We start from the raw sequence: 26,309 nt of genomic DNA, 5'->3' as shown, positions 1-26,309 counted from the left end.
CAAGGCTTTTTTGCCGCTGCTCTTTCAACCTGACGTAATTGCCTGTAGGAAAGAGTCCTCAATTTGCCCTTATCAGCACGCACACGTGTGTACTGTGAATCAGCTACATACTTCTTGATTGCCAAGACACTTCATCCTGATCATCGCACAATGTTGATTGTAGTCATGCCTTGACCTAAACACTCCACAATTTGTTGCTTCTCAGCAGCCGACACATCCTTTTTCTTTCCCATTTTGGCAGAAAATGTAGGCTGCTTAATAATGTGAGAGAGCCTTCTTAAGTAGTCTTGCCTTTCATTGGACACACCTGCCAAACTAATTAGCACAGGTGTCTGCAATTGCTTACAGTGATATAAAGAGCCCTGACACACATCACCATCAATGAGTTTAACTGACAAACAAACAAATTCTTCCCTTATCACTCCTAAACACTTTTTGCATAATAATTTGGAACGCGGTGTACATGTGCTTTTCCACAAAACACCAGTGGTTCACGTAGTGAATCTTACAGTTCTAACTTGCCAACCGTGGTCTGTATGGAATTGTTCAATAAAGGGCCCAAAATTAAGATAACATAGATGGGAGAGGTCTCTATGAATAGGAATTCCTAAGTATTTGATACCCTGTGAGGGCCAGGCAAAGGGAAAGTTGGACTGGATGGAATCCTATATGGATTTAGGGAGGGAGACATCGAGGGCCTCAGACTTCGCTGCATTGATTTTAAAATTTTACCATGTAACAAAGTGATCTATTTCAGCCATAACAGCAGGGATGGATATATGTGATTGAGTGATATATACTAGGACATCATCAGCAAATAGAGAGCACTTGTACTCGGTGCCTCCCACCTCAATCCACCTAATATTGGGGTTATGGCGAATTGATGAGAGCAGGTGCTCCGTCACTAGGATGTATAAGAGAGGGGACAGAGGACATCCCTGCCTTGTCCCATTGGTGATTGTGAAAGGTGATGAAAATGTTCTGACGCACCCCCTGGGCCTTGGGACACCCGGAGCCGGACCCTTTTTGGTGGATGCTGGTGGTTGTAGTCTTCGTGGCGGCGATCCGGTTCCGTGGCTCAGGGCGGTCAAACCAGTGGCGGAACTATTTATGTGGTTTTGATGTTTAAATGTCCGACTACGCCACCCGTGGATTGCGGTCAGAGTGAACCGCCGCTACAGGGCAGACCGCTAAGGCTGGTGTTGTGGGTGCAGCAGAGCGTAGCATAACTCCCCACGGGAGGAGTATAGCCTCAGGGCAGTGTATGCGGAGGATGGGGGTGATGGTGCAGGGCAGCAGCAGTAACGACACGGAGTCAGTGATGCAGTTCAGGGCCTTTACTCACAGTTCTTATTATCCAGACCACGTCTGCAGGTAACAGCTGCCCACGTCGTACTGTGCTCACCAGGTGAGGGGCTCAGACAACTCCCAGATAACTTTGGAGCGCTTCACAGGACCCCCTTTGTGTGTCCTTTGTCTGGCCTTTCTTACCAACACTTCTGTCCGGCTGCCTCGGGCCTCCTCTTGGTAAACTTGGCGCCAGTTTCCCTGACCCTATGTGGTGCCTTCCTAGCGGGTGGAGCAAGGGGCTGCGCCACATAAAATGTCAGAGCCTCCGGTTTCTAGCTGAGGGTCGTTTCCTGCCTCCACTAGTTCGGGGACCGGTCTCCCCCTTTGGCCTGACCCCTCCACGCAGGTGGATTCGGGCGTGCGGTGGCGACTCGCCCGTCCGCACCCCTGGGATCCCTTCATTCCTCGTTCCTGGAGCCTTCTCCGCTCCTCTTCCTTCCTTCTCCCTCTTGCAGGCCTGGGCCTCTGTTACTAGGCCCGCCTCCGGAGCAGAGCTCATGCAGAGCCCCTGCTCCCTGCCACTTCTGCTCAGACTTCTCTGCACTGAACTAAGATGGTGCCCACCTTTTATACTCCCTTCTCAATGCACCCAGGAACTGCTTCCTCCCTGCTCCTGCACTGCAGGGTTCCCCTTCCTCAGTGTTCCCTCCCCCCACTCCAGCCAGGGACAGGGACTGTCGTGCCCATCTCAGGGGCATATTGGTCGCACTGCCCCACGGCAATGTGGTGTAATGCATGCAGGTGTCGGGTCCTGATCCACACTCCATCCTTATCTGAGAGTGAGATATCACACCTCTGGGTGAGGTGCAATACGTCTGTAGCAACCGAGCCCTCGGTGCTACAGTTCCATTTATCTTCAGCCTAGGTGACGTATTGTGATACAGGGCCGTGATTTTGGCTATAAAAGGGTCCCCTAGACCCCTACCCCAAGCTTTTTAAGAGAATCATATATGGCGTGCCAGGAGACTCTATGGAATGCTTTCTCAGCATCCAACGAGAGTATCTACTTACAAATTTTTAACTGCATCTAGCCCAGGAAATACTTTGTGCCTAGTAGCAGTGTCTGCTAGTCAGCGGATTATCCCGGCTGTTAAGCAAGCTACACCACCTGTAGTTTGGACACTTAATTTTTTCAAAGGAAATGCTTCGGGACCACGGGATACTTAGTGAAGAGCATCAGGAGGCACCCCAAGGCATAGGGGCTGGGACTGGCACTAGGATGCCTTGCGGTGGACAGCCGAGCTCGATCCTTATAAAAGCTTTTTAACTGCAGCAGCTTTAGTGGACGCTACTGGAGCTGGAATTACGCGGCTGCTGGCATGAGACTTGCCCTCCAATAGATCCTTGTAAATGGATTTAAAGTGTATTCATTCAAATTAGAGGGACAATTTAAATTAAAAAGCTTAGAGCTGCCTCCACCACAGGGGGGCTCTCTCGACCCACCAGCGGACAGGCACCAGTATTGGGAGAGGGGGGCTGGCCGTCAGGGTTCACCGCGGCTCTGGCACAAACCCGGCGACACGGAGGTGGCACGGGCAGGAGCGGACTGGCCGTCTCGGCTTCTCACTTTTTGGATTTTAGAAGGGCATGACATGCCTATATCTGTGTCTCCCCCTCCTTTTACTCCTCCACCTCTTTTCTTTTCGCATGACTATATGTACTTGTCACTTTTCCATGTGTTAGTTGTGTCTTCTGAGCAGTTTGTCAGCTTTTGGACACCTTTGAAGGTGTTTTCTATGTGTTTCTATGTGTTTTTGTTTGCCTGCCATTGGTTTTAACGGTGTTCGAAGGTGTTCGACGAACAGTTCGACGAACAGTTCGGCGAACACACGGGTGTTCGACGAACCGAACCGAACTCGAACACTACGGGGGTGGCTCAACACTAATAACTATACTATTTGTGAATAGATTAAATGAAAGCACATGTTGATTTTGTGTATTTTTTAAGTATTCAATTAATCAACATGTTGGATTCCTCAAGTACTAATAATTTAAAATTCTGATAAGTCTTCAATATTCTTTGATATATTTTTGCTTTGATTACAAGGGGTTATTTCTTCCATATCTTTGCTCCTGATTTTCCTCTCTGAGGCCGAGGTTGGGTCTTCTGTGTAAGGGCAGCTCCTGCTCTGGATTGCCTGACCAGTCCATGTATAACATGGTCAGCCATTCATTTGTTTGGTCTATATGTAGTACTATATTTTCCCATCAGCTTCTGTAGAAGGAATGTATGGCCAGCTGGACCTACAAATTACCGGAGATTACAGGAGTTAGACTCGTAGCAACTGCCAAGTCACTGTGTTGCTCTGCTTAGAGATGGGTTTGACTTTTTGAGAGATCTCCTTTGAAAAGTGTAGACTATCTTGCACAAGCAAAAGCAAAAATATAAAAAATATCTTGCACAAGGAAGATTCCTGTCCACTCATGTCTAGGCAGGAATTACATTTACTTAACAAGAACCTTTCACTACATTTTTTATTTTAAACTGCACAGCTCACTAAAGAAAGGCTGAAGCGCTCATTAGAAAGCTTTTTTTTATCTGTCTCTCCACTGCTCTACAGAGATATAAGCTTCTGAAGTCTATGGCGCTAAATATTAAAATTTTCCCCTCAACCATGTCAGTGTTTTCAGTGATTCTTCTATAGGGGTGTTTATTTTTCCCTTCCGTGGCACTGCCCAATCATAAGATTCTAGAATGGAAAAAAGCAAAAGCCCACAGGAAAGGTCAGAACAGGAATTTCCAGCGTGATGAGCGAGGCTTCATGTGTCTCACTTGATCACACTGAGAACTCGTCTCTCTCGTTGCTTCTTGTCATTACAGCGCAAGGAGGGTAGAGAGCTGGAGCATGGGAGCGCCAGAAGATCATGGTGTGAACAGTGTTTGTCCTACTACCTACTACAGGTATGCAGACATAACATCATTCCTTATTCCCCTGTAGTAGTTCCAGAGTGTTGTATGTGACAATTTCTGCTTCCACAATGATTATCACTGCTCTGGCCCTTTCAGGCTGCAACTGTTTTTTTCTATCAGTGCTGTATGATAGGATGATAGAAGGCAACAGATCATGCTAAAAATGCCTCTTTGGACATTTTCTAGGGGCTTTTGCTTGTTTTTTCGATGGTACAACATTGCTTTTTTATGATTGGGCAGCATCATAGAGGGGTAAAAGTAAACGCCCCCAGAGAATAATCTCTGTTACCGTCCTCTTTTCTGAAGGGAGAATTTGCATGTTGGACACCCTAAACTTCAAAAGCATTTCTACAATGCAGTCAAAAAAAAATATTTAATCAGCTCTTCAGCCCATTTTAGTGAGCGGTATAGTTTAAAATAAAAAATGTAGTGAAAGTTTCTCTATAATATAAGGACTGCAACTAAGCTTCTCCTTGCTCAAAAAAGCGACAAGACTAGTTATGATTCAATATGGATACATTTTATATTGCATATTATTATATTACAAAAATATTTTCCCCTTTATTCTATAAAAATAGGAACAACAATTTCCATTATGTCTTATTTTGATTGACACAAAGGATGATAATATTTTCCATTAGAATACATAATGACATGCAATCACAACTCCCATAGGGTTCTCAGAAGAGACATTTGTCAATAAAAGACAAAGAATTCCGTGTCTTTATCTTAAAGTCTTTTCAACCTTTCAATTAATACTTAGGCTTGTTGTTTGCATATAAATTCTTTTTGCTGATTCAAGGTCATGAAATACTATTGGCCAAATTATTATGTGTGCTAATATTTTCGCCGAATTCAGAGGAGTAATCCTGCGTATTGGATACGTTCCAAAGCTGTTAATACATTCTGTCCTGACAATTTCTCCTTGTAAGTTACATTCCGGTACTGACATGACATTCCTGCAAATGAGATTCAGTGTGCCATAGCTCTGTATTAAGCATACTGTAGCATAATGGTTTATGATCCACCAGAGTATACAATCTTAATCTGAGCTTGAAATGTCCTTCACACTTAAGGAATTCTGTAAAACACTTAGATTATGGTCAACTGTATATTATTCACAAAGAGTTTATTTACTTACTAAGCTCTAAATAAGGTGTTGCAAGCCCCCAAAAAATATCACCATCTTCAATTTTAACTTGTGGATAAGTAAAGACCAGATGGGCAGAGAAGGAATTATTTTAATGAAACTCATAGCTGCACAAGAAATGAGAAGTCCTGCTGTGTTCTGGACTGTAGTTGCCAGATGCCCTAGCTTCTCTTTCCAACCAGGAGGAGTAGCAGAGATAAAGACTATCTGAGAGAGGAAAACAAGAAGGAAGGAATCACATTGCCAGGGATAGAGTGCATATCGAATGCAGACTGCAGAGGACACCGCAAAGAGACGCAGAGGGAGCCAACCCCTGCTCCCATTGTATTTGGAAAGATATCTACTCCCATGCACCACTCCGTACACCTCTTATGTTTGGCTTGAAAAAGTTTCTATGCGGCCAAAACTTATTTTTTACCTTTTGTATGTGTTGTGAGCCACGGGGGAGGGGCCAGCTGGAATATGTAGTTCCACTGGCAGCGGAGTTTAATGTCACGGTAGCTGAAGTGGGTCACTGCACCCCTAAACACTTCCCTTGTGTCAACAATGGTCAAAAGCGGGAGGTGTCACATAGGGAGATGGTATAGGACCGCCCCAGGGGCGCTCCTGTAGAGGTGGTGTCTGGATGCAGGTGTTGGAGCACCCATGATGTTCCTGCAATTACAAGCAACCAGACACTTGGTGAACTTTTAAACGTAACACTTTAGTGAAGGAGAGAGCAGGGTACAGTCTCTCTCTCTTAAAGGCAAAGTGGCAGTAATTCAAAGTATAGATTACACTACATATTATGCGTATAAAAGGGAAGTGTCTTCTCTTTATGAAACAAACGAATTCAATGCTTCTCAGGGCAGCTGGAGCACAGTTCTTTTCACTTGCTTTTGTAGGAAATATAATGTACAGTCCAGGTAATGCTACACGGATGGAGGGACCCTCACGGGTTGGCTCCTCGTAGCAACACACTAGTAGCGTGGAAGTACCCATGTATTTTTGGCCCGACTGTTCCCTATTGCAGGGGGTAGGTCGGACAAAGTTTGTGGCATGGCAGACACGGGGATTTGGTTTCCAGCTGGAGGAACATAGGAAAACCAGTAGGCAGGAGGGCACTTATTCAGCCCTATATCTCCTGACTGTTTGGAGAACCTCTTCATGTTCATTCCTACCTATGAGTAATTCCTGTAAAAAGCATATACTGAATGGACCTGTGGTTTAAGGAAGCTGAATAAAGGTTTCTTAAAGATCTCCATACAGATGATACATTTCATAGCATTAGTATATATGAAGAATCTAATACCGACTTATGAAAAAAATGAATTTGCTGCAAGTTGAGATAATAGACTCCGGCTCTTCTTCCACCAGCCATTCTTTTCATCAGGGTTAAAGAACAGAACAGAAGATTTCACATTCAATGCACAGACATAATTTGAGAGTAAATTAATAATGTTGTATTTCTAACAAGATATACATCTCTGGTCGGCTTCTGTGTAATAAAAAATTCCATTAATGGTTGGTTGAATGAATCAGCAGTATAAAGAGATAATGAACACTTTGGCTCTATATTCCTCATTAAATATGCCACTTTTAGTAGGATTCATGCCATGCTTTTCAGCGTTGTGAATGAATATCTTGATGGAGCTTCTAAAGGATCTCCAGAGCTTTATATCATAGGTAGGTTATGTCCATGCAAATGCCATGTATTTATTTTTAACATGAATAAAAAAATGTTCCTTTTTTCTATTACAGTGTGCCACTTCATTGATTTTCAATGGTGCCTCCCAATAATCTTGAGAATAAAGAGGATGCATCACTAATGTAGTGTTACATCCAGTAGACGCCTTAAAGGTTTTAGAACAGTGGTCCTAAACCTTTCTGACCTAGAGAGCCACATTCAGCTCTGTGAGATGGTCAACGAGTGACTTCATATAGGAAGAAATTGTAGAAGACATGTGACCTATGGAAGACAACTGGAAACGGCTCCAAATAACAAACATCATAGAATGCGGCCGGAACAGAGGCGCAGCATGATCTTTAGCTGCATCTGTTGATGTTGAGCGGCTGAATCGCAGGAGTGGTTGGTGACCATTCTGAGCCGGCGCCGGGTAGAACAGGCAGGTAGCTGCCTTTGTTAGAAACTACTTGCCTGTTAGTTTTTAGACCATTAGTAATAAAAAAAATAAAATCGTCCTGGACAACCCCTTTAAGCATACATAGCAATGTTCTTGCGTGTTAGTTTAAAAAAAAAAGTCTTGGATAAACCCTTTAATCCTGAAAACCAATTTCATTAATTATCAAAATTGTTATATTACCTAAATAAACATGAAGTCCCCACACTGTTATCTTAGTATGACATATCAATGTACCAGAGTTTTCTGTGTTCCCGTGAGTCAAACTTGCAAAACTTGCAAAATTCAGCCTGTATAACATATTCTCAATTGACACAAACTCCCCATTGTGCTGATACCTCAATGCTGTGTTTGCTCCTGCCATATTTCTCCATATTACTGGACCTCATGCATTGTAGCCATACTCCTCTCAGTGCCCCACATAGTAATAATACCCATCACTCAGCACTTTTTGTAGTAAAATGCCCTTTTTGTGCACAATAAATGATAAAATTGCCCCCTAGAAAGTAATAATGCCCTCTGTCTTCCTCTATAATTTAATAATGCCAATTAAGTACCTATTTAACATCTAATTTTCTCCCCTGAGTAGCCCCTTTGCAAACAACAGTGCCTCAACTAAGGTAATAATTACCACATTTAGTAATAATGTCCTAAACCCCTCATGTTTAGTAATAATGCCCTAATTTCCCCCATACCTTAGTAATAATGTCCCCCCAGCAGAGGCGTAGCTAGGGTTTTGGTTCGGGGAAGGGCGAAACTTCTGAGTGGGCCCCTTAGCAGGTAACCCTGATTACAAATATGGTGGCGCACCCTAATAGTGGATGTAGAAGAACCGCAGCAGATGACCATGCTGTTACTGAAAATAATCTCTATACAAAGACCAACACTGAAATTACCACCATATGGTGACAATATAGTGATAGAAACCAGTCCTGCAGAACATATAGGAGATTACAGTACAGTTATATATAGTAACTTACAGCTGACATTCTTTCTGATAGAATCGTTCACTTTTCCCGTCTTTTGCATCTGGCCCAGACCAATATGACTTCTTCTTCCAGCCAGGACTCGGCTGTAGAAATTACAGCAAAGTCACATTTGATTTCTCACATTTCCAGCACTGTCCCCACCTACTCTATGTGTCCCTATTACTGCACCTACTGTGTGGTACTGTGTGCCCTCTTGATGGTAAAACAAACTTCTAGAATATATTGATGCCCTGTGCAAGTGCCCTAGAAAACAGTGCCCACATTTTGACCCCTAGAAAATAATAATGCCCTCTGTGTGCCCCTTTGACAGTCACAATAACCTGATTTTCCCTATAACAAAAAGTGCACACTTAACATTTAATAATATCCACGTCTCCCCCTGTACAGGTTCCCTCTATGATGCTCTCTTGTACACAATATAATGCCCCCTCACTGTATAGAACCCCACATACAGTATACTGACCGCTTAGTAGCTCCCAAACTGTTTGATGGATCCAACACTGTATGATAGCCCCCACACTGTACAAAGACCCCACATTATCTCCCACACTGTATGATGGCCCCCTCACTGTATGATAGCCCCCTCACTGTATGATGGCCCCCTTATTAGCCTCCATATAGTATAATGCGCCCCATAGTCCTTCATATAGTATACTTCACTCCTCGTAGACCGCCATATAGTATAATGCACTCCCAATAGTCATTCATACAGTATAATGCACTCCCCATAGGCCTATATAGTATAATGCACTCTCCATAGGCCTCCATACAGTATAATGCACTCCCCATATGCCTCAATATAGTATAATGCACTCCCCATATGCCTCAATATAGTATAATGCACTCCCCATAGGCCTCTATAGTATAATGCACTCCCCATAGCCCTCTATATAGTATAATACACTCCCCATATGCCTCAATATAGTATAATGCACTCCCCATACCATTCTATATAATATAATGCACTCCCCATAGGCCTCTATAGTATAATGCACTCCCTATAGGTCTCTATATAGTATAATGCGCTTCCCATCGGCCTCTATATAGTATAATGCACCCCCCATAGCCCTCTATATAGTATAATACACTCCCAATAGGATTCTATATAGTATAATGCTCTTACCATAGGCCTCGATAGTATAATGCACTCCCCATAGGCCTCTATATAGTGTAATGAACTCCCCATAGCCCTCTATATAGTATAATGCACTACCCATAGGACTCTATATAGTATAATGCTCTCCCCATAGGCCTTTATAGTATAATGCACTCCTGTTAGGCCTCCATACAGTATACATGCCCCATAAAAAAAATACAATACTCACCTCTCCTCCTCTTTCTCCTGCTGCTCCGAGTGCCGGCACATCTCAGCACAGTGGGCGCCATGTAATGTCGTCATCGCTCCCGCTGTCAGTGCCTGCGTCAGTGATGTCAGACGCTGAGGGGGAATGATGGGAGAGGGAGTGTGACACTCTCTCTCTTATGATTGCTTTCAGCTGTATCGGCAACCAGTCAATACAGTTAAACATGCAATGACAGGCCCCATAGCGATCGGGTGGCAGTACAGGGAGATCGAGTCTCCCTGCTCCGCCACAGAGTTTAATTGTATGGGCATTCTGCGCACGCCGATACAGTTAACAGTAGCGTAGCTCCGGGTGGGCCCCTCAGAGCGCGAGGCCCAGGGGCGACTGCACTCTCTGCCCTCCACACCCCGGTAAATACACTACTGCCCCCCACATATAGTTATAATATACCAAATCCCCTATGTATAGCACTGATGACTTCTGAGCTCCATACCAAACCAATAAAAAAGTTATGTGTAAATTAAAATGGTACCATGCAAAAACAAGCCCTCACACAGCTCCACTGATAGGAAGGTTGAAAAATATGGGTCTTGGGAAATGGAGACAAAGCAAATATTTTTTTTTTTAAATTTCAGACATTTTTCAGGATATTAACCCCTTAACCCCCGAGGGTGGTTTGCACGTTAATGACTAGGCCAATTTTTACAATTCTGACCACTGTCACTTTATGAGGTAATTACTCTGGAACGCTTCAACGGATCCCCCTGATTCTGAGATTGTTTTTTCGCGACATATTGTGCTTCATGATTGTGGTAAAATTTCTTCGATATCACTTGTGTTTATTTGTGAAAAAAATGGAAATTTGGCGAAAATTTTGAAAATTTTGCAATTTTCAAAATTTGAATTTTTATGCCCTTAAATCAGAGTGATATGTCACACAAAAGAGTTAATAAATAATATTTCCCACATGTCTACTTTACATCAGCACAATTTTGGAACCAAAATTTTTTTTGTTAGGGAGCTATAAGGGTTAAAAGTTGACCAGCGATTTCTCATTTTTCCAACAAAATTTACAAAACCATTTTTTTAGGGACCACATCACATTTGAAGTCACTTTGAGAGGTCTTTATGACAGAAAATACCCAAAAGTGACACCATTCTAAAAACTGCACCCCTCAAGGTGCTCAAAACCACATTCAAGAACTTTATTAACCCTTCAGGTGCTTCACAGGAATTTTTGGAATGTGGAAGAAAAAAATGAACATTTAACTTTTTTCACAAAAATGTTACTTTAGACCCAATTTTTTTTATTTTCACAGGGGTAACAAGAATAATGGACCCCAAAATTTGTTGTGCAATTTCCCCTTGGCACGCAGATACCCCATATGTGGGGAAAGAGCACTGTTTGGGCGCACGGCAGGGCTCGGAAGGGAAGGAGCGCCATTTGACTTTTTGATTGTAAAATTTGCTTGAATAATTAGCGGACGCCATGTTGCGTTTGGAGAGCCCCTGTGTGCCCAAACATTGGATCTCCCCCACAACTGACCCCATTTTGGAAACTAGACCCCCCAAGGCACCTATCTAGATGCATAGTGAGCACTTGGAACCCCCAGGTGCTTCACAAATTGATTCGTAAAAATGAAAAAGTGAAAAAAAAAAACACTTTTTCATTTTTACGAATCAATTTGTGAAGCACCTAGGGGTTCCAAGTGCTCACTATGCATCTAGATTGGTGCCTTGGGGGGGTCTAGTTTCCAAAATGGGGTCAATTGTGGGGGAGCTCCAATGTTTGGGCACACAGGGACTCTTCAAATGCAACATGGTATCCGCTAACAAATTGTCGGCTCAACCCCATCACAACCCTAGCCCCAAACCCAGCCCTAACCCTAGCCCAACCCTAACCTGAGAGTTTATTTTTTACGCCGTTCCTCATGCGGCATAAGTGATTAGACGACCTTATTCTTCGGGTCGGTGAGACTACAGCGATACCAGAATCATATGGGGTTTTTATGACTGACAGCTGTCACACACTAAAAGACGCATATTTTGTAAAATCTAGTTTTTGCATCGCCATATTTTGAGAGCTATAATTTTTCTAGATTTTGGCAGACAGTCATGTGATGGCTCGTTTTTTGCGGGATGAGTTGACGTTGTTATTGGTTCCATTTTCAGGCACGTGACATTTTTTGATCGCTTTCTATTCCGATTTTTGGGAGGCAGAATAAACAAAAACCAACAATTCAGGAATTGTTTTTTTTGTTTTTTTTTATTCTGTTCCGCGTGTGGTAAAATTGATAAGGCAGCTTTATTCTTAGGGTCAGTACGTTTACAGCGGTACCACATTTATATCGTTTTTCTATGTTTTGCACTTTTACATAATAAAAGCAATTTTATAGAAAAAATTATTTTTCAGCATAGCTTTATTCTGAGAGCTATAACTTTTATATTTTTCGGCTGATGGAGCTGTATGGTGGCTTGTTTTTTGCGGGACGAGATGACGTTTTCAGCGGTACCATTTTTATTTATATTTGTCTTTTTGATCGCGTGTTATTCCATTTTTTGTTTGGCGGTATGATGATAAAAAATTGTTTTTTTGCTTCGTTTTTTATTTTTATTTTTTACCGTGTTCACTGAAGGGGTTAACTAGTGGGACAGTTTTATAGGTCAGGTTGTTCCGGACGTGGCGATACCAAATATGTGTACTTTTATTGTTTTTTTTTTTTTTATAATAATATTTATTGATGGGTACATTATATTTTTATTTTTGGTGTATTTATTTATTTATTTTTTTAAAATATTTTTGCAATTTTTTTTTTTTTTTTCACTTTCTGATAGTTTTTATACTTTTTTACTTTGTCCCACTCTGGGACTTTCACTTTTTTTATTCTGATCGCCTGCATGGCACAGGAATGCAGCACCATCCCTGTGCCATGCAGGCTGTCAGCGCTGGACAGGGAGAAGATTGTTTGGAGATGCACTGCGCATGTCCAAACAATCTTCCTGCTGTCTGGTGACCCGGATGTTGTCATGACGACATCGGGTCGTCATGGCAACATCCTGGAAGCCACGGCAGACAGCGCTGGAGGCCGGAAGAGGAGGTGAGTATCGGCGATCACCTCCCCTTGCCTCCGCAATGCTGCGATCGGCTTCGATCGACTTCCATCGCAGCATCACGGGGGTTAATGTGCTGGGAGCGGTGCATGACCGCTCCCTGCACATAGTACCGGGTGTCAGCTGTGACAATCAGCTGACACCCGGCGGCGATCGCACCCTCACAGCCTGTGTGCGCGCGCGATCGCCATGACGTACTAATACGGGTCTGGCTCTTAAATCCCAGGGCACAGACGCGTATTAGTACGTCAAATGTTGTTAAGGGGTTAAAATATTGAAAACAACTATACAAGTTTGGTAAAAATGTTATCACACTGACCTGGAGAATTGGGGAATCATGTTACTAGGTCATTTTTACTGTACAATGAAAGTTATAAAAATGAAATAAAAAAACAGCAGCTCTTTTTGTTTTCACCATTTCATCTCACTAGAAATGTTTTCTCTGTTTTCCAATGCACTACATGGTAAAGTGAATAGTGTCACTGAAAGCTACGACTCCTTCTGCAAAAAACAATCCCTTCATACCGTTATATAGCTGAAAAAATATTGTTATGGCTTTTGGAAGAAGTGGAGTAAGAAACAAAAATGGATGCATCTTAAAGCCAATGTCACACATCCATACAACACTGACCAGTCTCGCATTGGAAGACCCAATAACACCACTGTGTCTGCTGTGCTGAGCTACCGTAACTCCCGCATTTATGCCTATGGCGGGTTGGGGTCCTTGGATGCAGGCACGGTCCATGTTTCATGGATGTGTAAAACTGGCCTCAGGTTTCCATATTATAATATATTTATATGAAATAGATTTTTAAATCAGTATAAACTGTACAAGTACTCAACTTATCAGATTTTGATCCTATGACTGCTGCCCCTCTCATGTCAAATAGAAGGATCAGGCATCAAGCATAAAGTAAGATGTGAATTACCAGACAGACGAAAATAAAGAATCAAAATGTTCAGATTTTACTAGTAATGTGCTACGGGTTTGTATAAACCATCACCCTGTTTCTATCCTTGAAGTCTTCTTGTCAGACCTATTCAGCTGGTATTGTACTGGGTGAGATACTTTGCCCAGCTGCAGAAATCTGACTTTAAATGGATTATTTTTTTGGTCTATAGAAATTGACATAATTTACTTTACAAAATGATGTGATATTCTGAGCACCTGTGGCCTCAGCCAAGAATATGCTTTTCATATTCCAATAAAGCCATCACACCGAGTTATCACCTTCAAATACAGTTAGAAAAATCTACGGTGAAGAAGCGTCAAACACATCCTGAGTGACAAGATCAGTACCACATGCAAGGAAGACGGGAACCAGTCACAAATAATATAATTCATTAACGGCTAGTACTGTGCTTGTGATAACGCAGGAAAATGCTTCCAAAACACAAAAATTGAAAGATGGCTATATGAGGAGAGATATCTTGCGCCACCAAAACAGGATATCAAAGCCTTCCTCCTGAAGCTTACAGTGGTTTTGTCATGTCCAGTCTGTAAAAATTGGGCACTTTTTCCACCTGTCCATAAAAAGAAATTAAATGTGTTTGTGATTTTTTGAAGTTGGAAAACTTTATATCCATTATTATGACAGTACTAATCATAATTAGAGAGTGGTCGGTCTCCTCATCGCGATGACTTCATCCAGATCTTTCTTTGGTGGAGCACTCTAGTCGTTGATCTTGTGGTATTCAGACTGAACCACAGAGTACTGTGGTTTATGTCCATAACCTGCGACCCTCTAGCGATTTTCTCAAATGCCCTAGCAATCCCAAAGTCTAATTTAGACATCCTGTACCGGTTTCCTTCTCTTCTCCTGCTATCCAGGTTTCTTTAGAAGATGCACTTGGATGGGGCCCCTATCATTCTCATGGCCTCAAAATGGCCCAGGAGATTCCGGTATGTGGAAGTGGACAACCTCCTTGCAGAAGCCCCCTAAGGTCTCCAAAATTGCCCAGTTCTGTTTTCTCTGGTTCCCCTCTTCCATCCAAATTCAGAGTTGCTCAATTTAATGGCATGGCAGTTGAGGGTAGAGTCCTGAAGTTTTCATCCTCTCTCCAACAATGTTGCCTTTGTCTCTTTCGCACTTCTTCTCCTTCTTTTCTACAATCCATTCCTGGGTTTGGTCTGACCTTGGTTCCCTCAAGACTCAGGTCTCGGCTCTGTCTAAGGCTAAGTGCCCACGATACAGAAATGCTCCGGATTTTTCCTGAGCCTTTCTGCATCTCACTGGCAGTAAAAACGCATACGGATTTTACATGTGTTTTTCCTGCCAGGGACAGCGTAAGTGACGTGTTTTGATCATGCGATTTCGCATGCAGGTTGTCAAGTGCTTTCCAAGTGATTTTAGCATCACTTGGAAAGTACAGTCATGGCCAAGAGTATTGAGAATGAGACAAATAGTAATTTTTCCAAAGTTTACTGCTTCATTTTTTGTAATGGCAATTTGCATATACTCCTGAATATCAAAGAGTTATCAGCTTAACAGCAATTACTGTACTTGCAAAGTCAATATTTGCCCAGAAAATGAACTTTAACCCCCAAAACACATTTCAACATCATTGCAGTCCTGCCTTAAAAGGAGCAGCTAACATCGTTTTAGTGATTGATCCATTAACACAGGTGTGGGTGTTGATGAGGACAGGGCTGGCGATCAATCAGTCATGATTAAGTAAGAATGACATCACTGGACACTTTAAAAGGAGGCTGGTTCTTGGTATCATTGTTTCTCTTCAGTTAACCATGGTTATCTCTAAAGAAACACGTGCAGCCATCATTGCACTGCACAAAAATGGCCTAACAGGGAAGAGTATCGCAGCTACAAAGATTGCACCTCAGTCAACAATCTATCGCATCATCAAGAACTTCAAGGAGAGAGCTTCCATTGTTGTCAAAAAGGCTCCAGGGCGCCCAAGAAAGACCAGCAAGCGCCAGGACCGTATCTTAAAACTGTTTCAGCTGTGGGATCGGACTACCAGCAGTGCCGAGCTTGCTCAGGAATGGCAGCAGGCTGGTGTGAGTGCTTCTGCATGCACTGTGAGGCGGAGACTCTTTGAGCAAGGGCTGGTTTCAAGGAGGGCAGCAAAGAAGCCACTTCTCTCCAGAAAAAACATCAGGGACCGACTGATATTCTGCAAAAGGTACAGGGAGTGGACTGCTGAGGACTGGGGCAAAGTAATTTTCTCTGATGAATCCCCTTTTCGATTGTTTGGGACATCTGGAAAACAGCTTATTCGGAGAAGAAGAGGTGAGCGCTACCACCAGTCTTGTCTCATGCCAACTGTAAAGCATCCTGAAACCATTCATGTGTGGGGTTGCTTCTCAGCCAAGGGAATTGGCTCACTCACAGTCTTGCCTAAAAACACAGCCATGAATAAAGAATGGTACCAGAATGTCCTCCAAGAGCAACTTCTCCCAACCGTCCAAGAGCAGTTTGGCACCCAACAATGCCTTTTCCAGCATGATGGAGCACCTTGCCATAAAGCAAAGGTGATATCTAAATGGCTCATGGAACAAAACATAGAGATTTTGGGTCCATGGCCTGGAAACTCCCCAGATCTTAATCTCATTGAGAACTTGTGGTCAATCATCAAGAGACGGGTGGACAAACAAAAACCAACAAATTCTGGCAAAATGCAAGCATTGATTATGCAAGAACGGACTGCTATCAGTTAGGATTTGGTCCAAAAGTTGATTGAGAGCATGCCAGGGAGAATTACAGAGGTCTTGAAGAAGAAGGGGCAACACTGCAAATATTGACTTGCTGCATTAACTCATTCTAACTGTCAATATAACCTATTGGTACTCCTAATATGATTGCAATTATATTTCTGTATGTGATATAAACATCAGACAAACACTAATAAAAACCAAAGGCCAGCAGATCATGTGAAAATATAATTTTGGTGTCATTCTCAAAACTTTTGGCCATGACTGTACATGACAACTTGGTCACGCTATATAAATCCATGCAACCGGCATGGATTTTATATAGTGTAACCAAGTTAGTTAAAAAAAAATAATAAAAATGGTAAAAAAAAAAAAAAAAAAACATATACTCACCTTCTGATGGCCACCGGTCTCCTTATCCGATGCGTCCGGTCTTCCCGGTGTCTCGCGGTTGTGTAAAAGGACCTTCCATGACTTAATTTAGTCATGTGACAGGTCACGCGACCGCCGAAGTCAGCGATCGCATGACTAAATGACGTAATGGCAGGTCCTTTTAGACCATCGCGAACTGCCGGGGAGCCAGAACGCATCACTATGGAGACCGGGGGCCATCAAAAGGTGAGAATAATGTATATTTTTTATTTTAATTTTTTTATTTTTTTTACAGGTACTATGGTACCCGGGTCTGGATGAGAGTCTCCTCTTCTCCAGACCCGGGTACCATCCGCACATTGAATCGCTTAATATCCGCATGTGCACATGTAGTCATGCGGATATTAAGCGATGCAATCCAAGTCAATGGTGGCGAAAACGCCGCAATTACGCAAAATAATTGTTAGTGCTGCGCATTTTTCCACAATGATAATCCACAAAGGAAATTTCCGCAGCATGTGCACAGCATGCGGATTATCATTGGGGAACATTGCAGACCGTCTACCAAGCGTTTTTTAAGCGTTTCTGCAGTGGAATTGCCGCTGCGGAAACGCTTAAAAAACGCATAGTGGGCACACAGCCTAACCCTTTTTAGTGAAATCTGGCCTCCAGGCCTCAAGTCAGGACCTTCTTTCACAATGTGGCTCACTCAATGCTCCTATACCAGACTGTAACTTGTTACTGGGTGCTTTACAGTCCCCTCCTTTTGAACTGATCATGTACATCTCTCCACTCATGCTCTCCTGTTAGGTGGCTTTCTTGGTAGCAATCACATTCATCAGACTCTGTTGTTTGGTTGCATCGGTGATGACAGCGCTGCAGCTAATTACTGAGCTTGTTTGCTCTGCACTTGTAAATTGTATGAGCTGCTGAGCTTAGTGTTTGGCTGCAACACTGTCGACGTGATGTGATTGCTGAAGCCAAACAGAGATCAGCGTAGTGGCGGAGAGTTTGTGCTGGACCTGGGGAGGGTAAGTAATACTCAGATTGTTTTTTTATAGCTAACTTGGCGTATGGCATAAAGCTTTCGGAAAAGAGACAGCCCCGTTAACAGAATAAAGCCATTGAATTTGTATTACTAGATTACAATTACACTCTACCCACACTCCTGTGCCGGGATATCTTGCTGCATTGTGATCTCTATGTCATTTTAAGAATGGCTACAACTGTATATAAAATACATGCATAATAAATGAATAGCTGTGCATGATTACAATTTTAGCTAAACTTTCGAATATTTAAGAAGAAAATTAAAAACTTATGTTATTTTTGCCTCAAGCCACGCCTATCTATGTAATATAGCTGTTATTGCCATGCAGCATAGAAAAATAAATGCAGATCTCTGCCACCAGATGGAGGCATTTCCATGTACAATATACAGTAACAATCCATTCCTTAGACTTGCATAGTTACCAGCTATTTATTGCAGCAGTAAATTTAAATATTTCAATTAATATTTTTTTATTTACCTCTAATCATTGTTATCAGTGAAGGAACAGTTTATTATACCAAATACAGAGGATGGAAAATGTAAGAAGCCTATTTCAAGCATTTTTCTGGTGTTTTTACATCGCTTTATGGTAGTTTTTTTTTTATTTAGTCTCATGTTCATTACAATTGATCAATGGGGGTGCTGTGTGTTGGAACCCCACCAATCTGATATCGAAAAATTATGTGTAGAATGTTGCTCCTGTAGAACCCCTTCAATTTAAATATGTAAGAAAATGGTGCAAATGAAGCCAAATTTCTTAAAATCAATATTTTGTAGCATAGATGTGACACATTTTATGACTCCTCCTAGCTATGCCTCTTACCTAGACATTTTTCAAGAATGTCGAGGGAGGTGTGAGAAATAAGTAATTTAATATTATTATTTTTTTTAATCCCATGCTAATTCTGTTTTTTTTTTAAATAATATTTTAAGACCTTTGAAGCATAAGTTTATTACATTGACAAGGAGGAACTGCTGATAACTAATTATAACCTTTTGCGTGGGTGAATCCCGATATATACGTATAGTCACAGTACACTATATGCAAATTCACTGTCACACATATTGTAAGTAACATTGACAAAATTGTTTTTTTTATCCTTATACCATAATTGTAAATTCCTTTAACATGTGCAACATTAAGAATAATGATGATGATGATGATAATAATAACTGTATAATCGTTGGTATGTATAAAAAGTGAAAAATGTAAATTTAATGACTAACGCATACACAGGTATGTAATTAAAGAGGATCTGTCTCTCTTCTGACATGCCTGCTTTAGTAAATTCATGTATCCTATATTAAAAAACACAATCTTGATCATATTTCCTAGAACACTGCATTGTTCTTACTCTGCTCTTCCTCTTTAAAATGTAACAATAAATTGACAACTTAAAGAGGACCTTTCACCAAATTTTTCATGAAGAATTGTACCTACAATGTTATAGAGGCTGCAGAGCAGAATACAACATTTTTTTTTTACATTTTGCCTCTTCCTCATGGATACATTAGCAACCAAAGTATTTGGGTAATTTTCGTTACGACCAAGTGTGAGTAATCAAAGAGTTTTCACTGAGGGCATGTACTTCTTCCTCCTATATGAAGTTGCCCTGTCATAAGCAGGCAGCAAGACACATCAGAAAAAGAACACCCCCCCACAATAGCTTACAGCAGATTTCTCAGTGAGTGAGACATATAATGCTTGACAGCCCTGATTTCCTGTTGTTAGATTGAGCATGAATAGAAAATACTAGGAGTAAAGCACAGATGACTAAAAGCTTTCAGACTAGGTCCCAGTACGCCATGTGGGGAGAGGGGCAGCCCAGTTGAGTTTAGCTGTGTCACATTACAAACCTTTCTATCACCTCTCCTCCTCTCATAGCACTGTCATCTCTTCTGTACGCCCCCCCCCACTGCCTGTTCAGAGGTGAGCACTCAAAGTTGTCAGTAATCACGCTTATATATGCTGTGCTCACAGTAACTTGTAATCAGTCTGCAGTAAGATTAGGTTGTCTCTTTTTATTTGTCGCACACTGGAGTAGCCTTTCAGTTGTGGGCTATTCCTGTGTGAGACATATAATGACAGTCAACCAAGCAATGTGAACTGAGGTCTAAGATGGTAGACATGCAAGAAATAGGAGCATGTTCACACTAGCAAAAAGAAGCAAAACCTACAAAAGACAAAAATATATCTCATACCCTACCATCATTATATATAAATGTAAAGCAAAATTGCATAATAAATATAGGGTACTTAGTGAACTATTTTTGATCAAAAAAAGTATACAAGCCGTCCCACCAGCGGCAAGGTGACCCTAAATTGGGACGGTACCTATACTGTCTATATTAAAGACTTTTTTCCTTGTGACTTACAATGCGCTGACTTGAGGTCCACCTATGCTCTGCTGTTGGAGTCACCATACACAATGTTCAAAGTGAGGACTACCGCGCCTGCTTCATGGATTTTTCTGGTGGGCACCCACAGAAAAACATAAGCCCGACTCTACCTCAATCCCGACAGTCCCAACTGCTTTGGCCACTGAGATTCTATTCTTGGTCCTGCCCCAGTAATGGCCTTCTTGTTTCCTCAGGTCACCATTGATGAGACACCACCTTAAGCCACTCAGATATAGACATTAAGACATCATTCAGATGTCAGTGAAACACAATTTGAGTACAAAATGTGATGCATGGAATGGTCAATGGTCCCCTGACACAAACTCGACAGTCTCCTAGGCATGTCTGAGGTTGCCAAGTTAGGGTTAGGAGACTTATGACTAGTGGTATAAAGATTTCTGAATTCGGCCTAAAAAGTACCTTTGGTTTGGAGGATAAAAACACTTCTTTGGGATTTCGGCTGGAACTCAGGATCCTCTCGCTCATATCACTCCATTCCTGTCTCTCCTCTCCAGAGAGAATGGCGCGGTCACTGAATCTCTTTGCGGGACCCATCCACTGTGTTCTTCCTCTGCATTACTATTACTTTACAATTCCATCAGCCCTCAAACTTATTTTACAGTTATTCCTACATTAGAAATTCGCCACCCACTCCCCTGTAACTCAGCACACAATTCCACATGCTATGACCAAGGTATTGCCATCATGTGTTAATGATGTTGTTTGATTATATTCAACTCACTGCATATTGCTTGGCCATGTCAGCACACTGTGCATATAACCATTATTTGTAGGTTGCCTGTTGCATGGATTTATATAGTGTGACCAAGTTGTCAAGCACTTTCCAAATGATGCTAAAAACGCTTGGAAAGCGCTTGTCAACCTGCATGCAGAAATGCATGTGAAGAACGCTTCACATCCGCTTGTCGCTGGCAGGAAAAACGCATGTACAATCCGCATGTACAATCCACATGGGTTTTTTCTGCCAGGGAGATGCAGAAACGCTCAGGAAAAATCTGAAGCATTTCTGCATCGTGGGCACTTAGCCTTAGGGACCTTTTAAATGCATTGGAAGCCTTTGCAGGTGTTTTTTGTTAATTATTCTAATTTACTGAGATAATGACTTTTGTGTTTTCATTGGCTGTAAGTCATAATCATCAACATTAACAGAAATAAACACTTGAAATAGATCACTCTGTTTGTAATGACTCTATATACTGTAATATATGAGTTTCACTTTTTGGATTGAAGAACAGAAATAAATTCACTTTTTGATGATATTCTAATTTAGTCAGAAGCACTTGTATATTGCTTAGCCCTCACTCTGTTGTATTGCTTAGTAGCCATTAGTTTTTATGGCCAGCACGACAGGCTTATGTCACATTTAAACACACCTGCTTTGCCTGTTACTGTCTTTTTATCTATTGCTGCTACAGATGTGTGATTCCATATATTTAGCCCCTCACTTTTCTACTATATAATGTTCGGATAGATTTGAGGGTTCAATATGCATTTTTTTAAACCACGGATTATATTATATCTAAGTATACCTGTTATACATGCTGTTATTTTATCATCTACTGCTGCTACATGCGTGTGGTCGTATATATTTAGACCTTTATTCTCTTATTATGTTATTTTTTGATATATGTGAGGGTCTAACTATCTACTTATATGTTGGAGCTCTGTTTTGGGATTTTCATGTCTCTTTTATGGGGGTTATTCCATCTTTCCCCATATCGTTTTTAGCCGTACTGCTCAACTATCCATGTTTACTGTTTATATTATATGATATGTAATATTTATGAAATAAACTTGAATATATTTATTTGTTCCTTCCTTATTGGGTCTCTCCATATATTGGTATATACCGGATATCTGTATATACTATTCTTTTATTTATTGGAAGATACACATTTTTGGTGATAAATTTGTGTACAGAACCTGCAAAAGAATGCCAGTAGCACACAATAAAAACAGGGAGAGATGAACCAGCTCTGAAAGAACAAAATATGAATAAACACACAACTATTAACATAGGGATAACGGGGATGAGACCTTTTCTTGCCACCATTTTACATGCTTAGACTATTAATGAATAAACTGAACTGACACCTACTATGTTTGAAAGTATATTCTCAGCCCATATGTGTATTTGGGATTACAAACAGGTATGGTGTTAGATGCTGATATACATAGTATGCTGAGTGTTCACACATACTGTGTTCACACATATTCACTTTTCTTGTCATTCTACCCTTGTTAGCTATCTATAGAAAGTCAACAAGTACAATAACACAGATGAAGAATTTCTGTTATAAATTAACCATGATGAAATATGATGGTTCCTTGTGTAGTATTAGTGAAGGAAGTAGCTTCCCTCTGGCAATGGAAGGGTTAAAAATAGTGATTAACGAGCATACTCGCAAGTACTCGGTACTCGCCCGAGCATCTCAGTACTCGAGATGCTCGGAGCTCGCCGAGTACTTGCCAGATGCTTGGGTCCCCTCCCTGCATGTTTGCCGCTCTTTAGAGCGCAAATCAACATGCAGGGATTGCCTGCCACTCACTATAATGCCGCAGCCATGGTGGTTGTGGCATTACAGTGATTGGCTGGCCGCACAGCGTCATCAGGTCTATATCTGACCTGGCGCCGCCATGCTCTTCACAGCCACTCTGGAATCAGGCTGAGTAGGGAGAGGTGCTGCTGAGCTAGGGAGAGATTTGCTTGTGTATTAGGTAGTGTAGGGAGAAAACACGTACATTACACATATCCATCTCAACAAACAGTCCTTCTGAGGACTAATCCATCTGCAGAGATATCAGGCAGGCAGTGCACATAGCAGACTGCAGTGCATATAGCACAAGAAGCTCCATTCCAGTTCTGCCTTCTGCTGCTGTTAGATATTTCTAGACAAAGGCACAGGTCTCAGGGGCCAGGAATAGTTTTTTTTGGATATTAATCCTCATTATTTGCTTCAAAAGTAATCCAGAGAACACCGTTTTTCTGCGCCATTTGCTTGTTGGCACTGCAGAATACAGCCAGGTCCTTTCTATATTACAGCGCTAAAAATCCATCTATTTAAAACTGTGTTTTCTCCGTCACAAGGATCACATATACGTTTTCAGAAAATAATGCCATTTTTGGCCTCCATTCAATTTTTTTTTCACTGTGTCAGCAAAGTTTTTGACACCAGTTTGCTGATCAAAATAGTTAACTACAGGTCAGGTATTTAAAACTGTGTGTTTTCTCTGTCACACGGATCACATACGTTTTCAGAAAATACTGCCATTTCTGACCTCCATTAAAAATTTGTTTCAGTGTGTCAGTGAAGCAATTGACACCAGATTGCTGTTCAAAATAGTTACCTACAGGCCAGATATTTAAAACTGCGGTTTCTCCGTCACACGGATGACATATAATTTCACTCAAAATTCAGTCATTTGTAGTGAGTGTTGAAGATATTGTCCTCCATTTAAAATGGGCAAGGCATGTGGCAAGGGACGGGGATCGGGACATGATGGTAATGGTGCATGCAAAGGCCGAGGCCAAGGCCGTAGGCAAGCTGAAATTGTGCCACAACAAACACCCACATCTTCTCGCCCGACCTTCCTGTCCCAATTCCTAGGGGACCGCAGAACACCACTATTGAACACAGAGCAGTGTCAAAAGGTTGTTGGTTGGATAGCGGATAATGCTTCCAGTCACTTAGCCACCACCACCACCCTGTCTTCCACACAGTCAAGTCTCAGTAGCCGTGAGTCTGGACCGCATATTCCTCACCCAGATCCTCCTTCCTCCCACCATGCAGAGTGCCCGGAGACAAATGATCCCACACTTGGACACTCTGAAGAGCTGTTCACTTTTCCATTTATAGATTCGGGCCTTTTGCCAGGTCCACTTGAAGCGGGGCAAGAGGAGATCACGTGCAGCGATGCCCAAATATTTAAGCAGCCACGATCACATGAAGGCGACGGTGGGAAAGTGTCACAAGAGGTGGACGATGATGAGACACAATTGCCAGAAAGTCAGGAGGAGGACCAGGGTGCAGAAGTGGAAGACAAGGTGGTGGATGATATACTACCCCTGGCAAAAATTATGGAATCACTAGGCTCGGAGGATGTTCATTCAGTTGTTTAATGTTATTGGAAAAAAGCAGATCACAGACATGGCACAAAACTAAAGTCATTTTCACTAAAAGAAATCAAGATTAAAAATGTGGTACTCAGTAAGGGTAATTTTTTTTAGACCAAGCAGAGGGAAAAAATTATGGAATCACTCAATTCTGAGGAAAAAATTATGGAATCATGAAAAACAAACACACAATAGAACACTCCAATATATCACTAGTATTTTGTTGCACCACCTCTGGCTTTAATAACAGCTTGCAGTCTCTGAGGCATGGACTTAATAAATGACAAACAGTACTCTTCATTAATCTGGCTCCAACTTTCTCTGATTGCTGTTGCCAGATCAGCTTTGCAGGTTGGAGCCTTGTCATGGGCAATTTTCTTCAACTTACACCAAAGATTTTCAATTGGATTGAGATCCGGACTACTTGAAGGCCATGATATTGACCTTATGTGTCTTCTTTCAAGGAATGTTTTCACAGTTTTTGCTCTATGGCAGGATGCATTATCATCTTGAAAAATGATGTCATCATCCCCAAACATCCTTTCAATTGATGGGATAAGAAAACTGTCCAAAATATCAATGTAAACTTGGACATTTATTGAAGATGTAATGACAGCCATATCCCCAGTGCCTTTACCTGACATGCAGCCCCATATTCATCAATGACTGTGGAAATTTGCATGTACTCTTCATGCAGTCATCTTTATAAATCTCATTGGAACGGCATCAAGCAAAGGTTCCAGCATCATTACCTTGCACAATGTAGATTTGCAATTCATCACTGAATATGATTTTCATCCAGTCATCCACAGTCCACGATTGCTTTTCCTTAGCCTATTGTAACCTTGTTTTTTTTCTGTTTAGGTGTTAATGATAGCTTATGTTTAGCTTTTCTATATGTAAATCCCATTTCCTTTAGGTAGTTTCTTACAGTTTGGTCACAGACATTGACTCCAGTTTCCTGCCATTCATTCCTCATTTGTTTTGTTGTGCATTTCCTGTTTTGGAGACATATTGCTTTATGTTTCCGGTCTTGACGCTTTGATGTCTTCCTTGGTCTACCAGTATATTTGCCTTTAACAACCTTCCCATGTTGTTTATATTTGGTCCAGATTTTAGACACAGCTGACTGTAAACGACCAACATCTTTTGCAACATTGCGTGATGATTTACCTTCTTTTAAGAGTTTGATAATCCTCTCCTTTGTTTCAATTGACATCTCTCGTGTTGGAGCCATGATTCATGTCAGTTCACTTGGGCAACAGTTCTCCAAGGTGTGATCACTCCTTTTTAGATGCAGACTAACGAGCAGATCTAATTTTATGCAGGTGTTAGTTTTGAAAATGAAAATTTACAGGGTGATTCCATAATTTTTTCATCAGAATTGAGTGATTCCATAATTTTTTCCCTCTGCTTGGTCTGAAAAAAATTACCCTTACTGAGTACCAGATTTTTAATCTTAATTTCTTTTAGTGTTTCCTTAAAGCCCTAAAGTTGCCATTTGAAATGACTTTAGTTTTGTGCCATGTCTGTGATCTGCTTTTTGTCAACAACATTAAAACAACTGAATGAACATTCTCCGAGCCCGGTGATTCCATAATTTTTGCCAGGGGTTGTAGTAACTGACCCAGCCTGGCAGGAGGACATGCAGAGCGAGGAGAGCAGCACAAAGGGGGAGGGAGGCAGAGCACCCCAACAGGCAGGAAGAAGCAGTGTGGTGGCCACAGACAGAAGGCAGGCAAC

This window comes from Phyllobates terribilis, unplaced genomic scaffold, assembly GCF_046119375.1.
Source record: "Phyllobates terribilis strain yellow unplaced genomic scaffold, ASM4611937v1 Scaffold_4__5_contigs__length_816908805, whole genome shotgun sequence".
In the NCBI taxonomy this organism is placed as follows: Eukaryota; Metazoa; Chordata; class Amphibia; order Anura; family Dendrobatidae; genus Phyllobates; species Phyllobates terribilis.
The sequence above is the reverse complement of the archived record's forward strand: the minus strand, read 5'-3'. Positions refer to the sequence as shown.